The sequence below is a fragment of the Amia ocellicauda genome, unplaced genomic scaffold (assembly GCF_036373705.1).
Source record: "Amia ocellicauda isolate fAmiCal2 unplaced genomic scaffold, fAmiCal2.hap1 HAP1_SCAFFOLD_274, whole genome shotgun sequence".
Taxonomy (NCBI): domain Eukaryota; kingdom Metazoa; phylum Chordata; class Actinopteri; order Amiiformes; family Amiidae; genus Amia; species Amia ocellicauda.
In genome coordinates this window covers 2,475-9,566 of record NW_027102838.1, presented here as the reverse complement: position 1 = coordinate 9,566, position 7,092 = coordinate 2,475, and the positions used below count along the sequence as shown (strand labels likewise).

At 39.0% G+C, this 7,092-nt stretch overlaps 1 non-coding gene across 1 annotated transcript; it reads left to right on the top strand.

The window, feature by feature from the left end:
* The first annotated feature begins 2,380 nt into the window (after nt 1–2,380).
* On the top strand, nt 2,381–2,495 carry LOC136727665 (U5 spliceosomal RNA). The gene has a single exon (XR_010808480.1). It is a non-coding gene; the product is annotated as a U5 spliceosomal RNA (small nuclear RNA).
* Nucleotides 2,496–7,092: the final 4,597 nt, after the last annotated feature.

Below are 7,092 nucleotides of genomic sequence, written 5' to 3'. Positions count from 1 at the left end.
TTAAGTTTAGCAAGCGGGATTTTCCCCCATTCATCCATTATGCATTTCCTCAGCTGCGCAACTGCACAGGGCCTTCGTTGTCTTAATTTGCACTAGTGCGCCACACATTCTCAATTTGGAGACAGGTCAGGACTGCAGGCAGGCCATGCTAGCACCCGCACTCTCTGCCTATGCAACCATGCGCTTGAAATCTGGGCAGAATGTGGTTTGGCGTTATCCTGTATGTATGTGTGTGTGTGTGTGTGTCTGTCTCTGTGTGAAAGTTAGTGTGTGTGTCTGTACGTGTGTGTGCCTGTCTCTGTGTGAAAGTGAGTGTGTGTGTGTGTATGTCTCTCTGTGAAAGTGTGTGTGTGTGGGGGTGTGACAGTGTGTGTGAGTGTCTGTCTGTCTGTCTGTCTGTTTGTCTGTCATATAACTCGCACATCTGTGAGGGCACCATTTTTGCAGAAGAGATGTACACATTTTGGAGCAACATATGCTGCCATCCAGACCTCATCTTTTCCAGTGACGTCCCTGCATTTTCAAAAAGATCACATTTTATTACATTTTGTTTATCTGTACTTTATTACATCTTATTGTGATTTATACTTGTAATGTTTCTTTTCCATATATATGTATGTACAGTGGGGGAAAAAAGTATTTGATCCCCTGCTGATTTTGTACGTTTGCCCACTGACAAAGAAATGATCAGTCTATAATTTTAATGGTAGGTGTATTTTAACAGTGAGAGACAGAATAACAGCCAAAAAATCCAGAAAAATGCATTTCAAAAAAGTTATAAATTGATTTGCATGTTAATGAAGGAAATAAGTATTTGATCCCCTATCAATCAGCAAGATTTCTGGCTCCCAGGTGTCTTTCATACTCTGTTGAAGTGCTCCTAATCTCAGCTCGTTACCTGTATAAAAGACACCTGTCCACAGAAGCAATCAATCAATCAGATTCCAAACTCTCCACCATGGCCAAGACCAAAGAGCTGTCCAAGGATGTCAGGGACAAGATTGTAGACCTACACAAGGCTGGAATGGGCTACAAGACCATCACCAAGCAGCTTGGTGAGAAGGTGACAACAGTTGGTGCGATTATTCGCAAATGGAAGAAACACAAAATAACTGTCAGTCTCCCTCAGTCTGGGGCTCCATGCAAGATCTCACCTCGTGGAGTTTCAATGATCATGAGAACGGTGAGGAATCAGCCCAGAACTACATGGGAGGATCTTGTTAATGATCTCAAGGTAGCTGGGACCATAGTCACCAAGAAAACAATTGGTAACACACTATGCCATGAAGGACTGAAATCCTGCAGCGCCCGCAAGGTCCCCCTGCTCAAGAAAGCACATATACAGGCCCGTCTGAAGTTTGCCAATGAACATCTGAATGATTCAGAGGAGAACTGGGTGAAAGTGGTCTCAGATGAGACCAAAATCAAGCTCTTTGCCATCAACTCAACTCGCCGTGTTTGGAGGAGGAGGAATGACCCCAAGAACACCATTCCCACCATCAAACATGGAGGTGGAAACATTATGCTTTGGGGCTGTTTGTCTGCTAAGGGGACAGGACAACTGCACCGCATCAAAGGGACGATGGACGGGGCCATGTACCGTCAAATCATGGGTGAGAACCTCCTTCCCTAAGCCAGGGCATTGAAAATGGGTCAAATACTTATTTCCCTCATTAACATGCAAATCAATTTATAACTTTTTTGAAATGCATTTTTCTGGATTTTCTTGTTGTTATTCTGTCTCTCACTGCTAAAATACACCTACCATTAAAATTATAGACTGATCATTTCTTTGTCAGTGGGCAAACGTACAAAATCAGCAGGGGATCAAATACTTTTTTCCCCCACTGTACATACATATATATGGAAAAGAAACATTACAAGTATAAATCACAATAAGATGTAATAAAGTACAGATAAACAAAATGTAATAAAATGTGATCTTTTTGAAAATGCAGGGACGTCACTGGAAAAGATGAGGTCTGGATGGCAGCATATGTTGCTCCAAAATGTGTACATCTCTTCTGCAAAAATGGTGCCCTCACAGATGTGCGAGTTATATGACAGACAACAAGACAGACAGACAGACAGACACTCACACACACTGTCACACCCCCACACACACACACTTTCACAGAGAGACATACACACACACACACTCACTTTCACACAGAGACAGGCACACACACGTACAGACACACACACTAACTTTCACACAGAGACAGACACACACACACACACATACATACATACATACATATGGAAAAGAAACAATACATTTATAAATCACAATAAGATGTAATAAAGTACAGAAAAACTAAATGTAAGAAAATGTGATCTTTAATACACACAAATATGTATGGCTGGTCGGATGCGTCTTGGACTCGGGTTCCTCTTCATTACGTATAACGCTTTTGCCTTTTGCTAAAGCTTTCCGTGGAGGGGATCGTGGGTGAGTTTGTACCATTTTTGGGAGGCTCTGCCTTGTTGGGGCGGAGCTGTGATCCAGGTGAACAGCAGATCGGGCATAGGTGGGCATGTGGGCGGAGGAGGAAGGCCGGTCAAGCAAATAAGCTTGCTAAGGTACGCAGCAGCAGCAAGCAGCCCCCCCATCCAGCCAGCCAGCCAGTCTGGCTGGCAGTGACTGAGTGGTTGACAGACGGCAAGCAACGGAATGTACATGCTCTGTGATGTCATAGCAGTCAGCTGAGAGAGGCTCGTGATGTCATCGCTGAGCTGGCTGGCTGGCTGGCTCTGTGTGTGTGTGTGTGTGTGTGTGTATCTGTGTCTGTCTGTTTTTCTGTTTGTCAGTCTGTCTGTCTGTCTGTCTCTCTCTCAATTCAATTCATTTGTATTGTCAAAGCAATTGGACATACATACATACATATATATATATATGTAGCGTAAGGTACACTTATAAATTTCAATTAAAGAAGTGAATTCATAGTATCACCTTATCACGAATCCTGGAGTCTTTTAGAACTCAATTTCTGTAATAATTGGACGCAGACACCAATTCCAAAGATATAAATTGTCAAATTTATTTAAAAACAAAGACTAAATGTAGCACTACACTAATTATACAAAAGGGAAAAACTAATTAAAATTCAACTCTAGATCAACAAATCAAAGACAAATCACTTCCGTGACCAAATCAAAGACCATGGGATCACATAGGATAACACACAAATCGTTAAACAAAAAAGGTTATAAACACATTGACTACAATACCGGTTAGTAATTCTAGGAATCACTAAGAAACAGTTGAAAGTGCTAAATTGCAGTTTCAGAAGATGAAAAAAAACTGTAACTGATGGGATATGTAGTACTTTATACTCGAGTGGTCTATGCGATTACACCCTGTTGGTGTTATTAAGAACGCCAAGTACCAGAATGCAGAGCGGGACTGTTTTTTGTGCCGTGACTTGTCGGGGGAAAAACGCGCAGAAAAAACGGATGAGAAGGTGAAGGTAGTATGGCGGTGATGCACGCGTTGGTGAAGTGGGAAAGCGGGGTCGACAAAGACTCTTACAGCGTGATTCCCACTGCTTGCTTTCGCAATTTTGATTTATTCAGCATTGCTGATGATGACGAAGAGACGACTCGAAACTTCAGAGCAGAGTGGAGAGACATGAACAAACCTCCAAAAGGTGGATGGCCTGTCCATGAAGCGCAGATCATTATGACTGGTAAAAATGTTTATTTAAAAAAAAAAAACATTAAAGTCTTTACATGCTATTTGATATATACAATCACAGTATATTTGAAATGAATGTTTAAGTTATTAATGTGTTGTACTTCTAACATACTCTTATAACATGGTAGGTGGTGGTGAGGGCACTAAAAACTCGTCATACTTGACTGGCATTTGTAAGAACGATTTATTGTGTGTTGTGCTTTACAATAAAATCCCCCAAATCACAAAATAAATTAAACCAGATATAATTTAACTTCAGTTTTGATTCAGTGTTGGCTGTTCATCTTAATTTGTATGGTCAAAGCACAGTATTTTTATGACAAATAAATATAATCCCCAAATATCTGTGGACATAATGCAGGGTTTTATTTATTTTATTTTTATTTTAGGAAAAGAAGGTGAACTAAGAAGAAAACTTAATGACCTAACAAAAATGCCCTCTCCTAAAATGAAGAGAGTACCTAAAACAAACAAAAAACTTCAAATTTCAGATGATAGTGACCTTGATGAACCACAGTTACCGGTGAGATAATTACTGCAAATATTAAATAAATGTATTGCAGGATTGTTTTTTTTTAATCATTTTCATATATATATATATATATATATATATATATATATATATATATATATATATATACATTTTAAACTCTTTTTCTCTCTGAATACAGCACAAAATAAGAAAGAAAACCGATGGAGCTTCAAGAATTAGATCCCATCACATTCTACAGACATTTAAAGAGTCCAGTGAAGTTGAGCTACAGCAAAAAGTTAAGCAGCTCGATAAGGAAAACACAAGACTTAAAAATGAAAACCAATGTCTTCGAAACCGTATGGTTGATGGTAAGTTTTTTTATTTATAGCAAATAATTCCTTACCTTGATAAATGTTATTCTTAAGTAATTTAGATTCCAGAGTAATGTATTATAGTTGATCATACTGAAGTAATCTAGAACCACAATACAGACTCGTAATGTGCACTGTCTAATAGTTTAATAATACTGATTATTAAATAAAGTTTTTCAACATAACTTCATAATCCTACATTAATGACTATATGCATTACATTAGACCTGGTAATTGTTGTATTTTATCTTTTTTATTTTTTTCGTAGCTAATGTTAATGACCCACAAAAAGGTCAGTTTGCCAATAACATAGAGCAAGTCTCTCAAGTATAATTGCAGGCATTGATGGTTTTGTTTTCACTTTGTATTAAATATATTACTAGAAATGATTATCAATCAATTTTGGACAATCTGAAAAAAATTGTAACAAAAGCCACATTTATCAGCAATGAAGACAAAAGTGTGTCACCATCAAGTGGTTCTGACAGCCCCACAGCAAATTGTTCTGAATCTGACAAAGAATCACCAAAACAGGTGTAACACTCTTGGTCTACAATATTACAAAGACAAGGTAAAAATATATATATTGAAAACAAATATTGGTTGTAAACAATCTAATGATGCTACATTATCAGGTATATTCATAGTTATAGTTGATAATAAGAATGTAATTGAATTATGGGTGTCACAGATTCACTGACTTTATTATGTCTGTAAATTAATAAACTTAGAATTGAGACATACTGTGGTCTTTAATAACACATTTCTGTAACAAAATCACAGCCTCACTGATAATGTCTGAGTATTCCACTTAACATAATATAAGAATAGTTTGGGGATAAACTTGTTTTTTATTTACCATTGTCTTTTAGGTGGAAATATTCCCAGGCACTGGAGTTTACATTGACAAACTGTCCTGGATCCTTGCAGAGAGGTGCAGCACGAATACGTCATATGCAAGAACCCTGACGGTTGCTGTCTTTGACTTTCCAACATTACTAAAGAGCAATCTTCGTGGTGGTGGCAGAAAGAGAGATCCAACTTCGGAGACATTAAGATCCTCATTGATGTTATTGAGGATCATATACAGCTGCCTTCGGAAGGACACGACGTGTTTCAGTTGCGGGGCTTTGCAGCCCAGCGGGACCCTCTTAATGCCGGACATCAGCTGCCCGAGCCGGTGCGGATGAACAGAGGGACGTTAGACAGCGTTACCTTCCGGGCAGGAGCAGCGAGCGGCAACACCGGGGTGAAAGTGTCGTCTAACACTGTGCCATTAGCCACTAGCTGATTGAGCAGATCAGTGGTTTTTAAGAAGATAACAATGGCAGCAGACTTGATATTTTCACACCCTGCTACCTCCCCAACCGCTAACACACACTGCTCTAGGGGGCAGAACTGCACCGGAGCGATCTTGACTCCATGGCGTCGGGTCAGTTTTTCTTATCAAAGACGCATTCAGGGGGTCCGACCCCCCGACCCGGGAAGAACTACCGGAACTCCCCCCTCCCCTCCCCTGTTCCCCCACAATAAGAAAAGCACTGAAAACAGAAGACAAAATAAACAAACTGAAAAAAGTAAAGCAACAAAAAAACGCAGCCAAAGGACAGAGCTCTCAGCAGCACTCCCGCTCACTGCAGACCCCTCCCACACACTCCCAGCTGAGAGAGAGAGAGAGAGAGAGTGTTAGTGTCTGTCTGTCTCTCTCTCTCTGTAGATGCATCATAGGGAACATATGTAACAATCTCTCTTTTTGTTTACCAAAAATGAGAATTAATGTATTTCAAGTGGGTGTTGCCTTGGTTGGAAACGTTTTAAGATTATTTATGAAGTGTAAAGTGGATTTGTCTCAGTTCTCTGTAGTTTTCAATGTATGTGCCATTCAGTAGCGTTCATGTTACAGATATGCCCTATGCAGTGGTAGGGTCAATAAAATGTCAGTAAAACTTTATTTTAGCAATTATGGAGGGGAAGAACTGCAAATAGAGGGTCCCCACTAATTATCTAACTTACCAACAACGTTTAAAATTAGGTCTTGCGAAGCTGCCAAATAATGCTGTATAATCGTATGTGTCTTCATACAACGGCTGCTATAGTCTGATAGCTTTGATTATATATATATATATATATATTTTCTTGTGAACCACAAATGCTATTTGCTTGATTTTTACAGAGTATGTTATAAATACCATTCTTATGAAGCCTGACAAATTGTATGCTGTAATTATGAATATTTTCAAATCATTTGTTTGTTTTTCCTAACATGTTACAAATGTTCCCTATGTGAAAGATGCATTATATCTTAATAATGTCTAAACAATTAAAGATATACAGATTATTATTTTTGGTAAAGTTATAATACATTGCTATTAACTATGTGTGTCAGTAAAAGTTTAAATTTCCTAAAGGATTTTTATTGATCTTGCAAAATAAGTGTTTAGGGAACATTTGTAACATAGAGGTGGGTTAGCCACCGAGTAAGGGCAGCGGCTCCGGCTCCAGCACCATCACCATGTCGCTGGAAAAGCACTAAGTGAGCTCACAGTGAG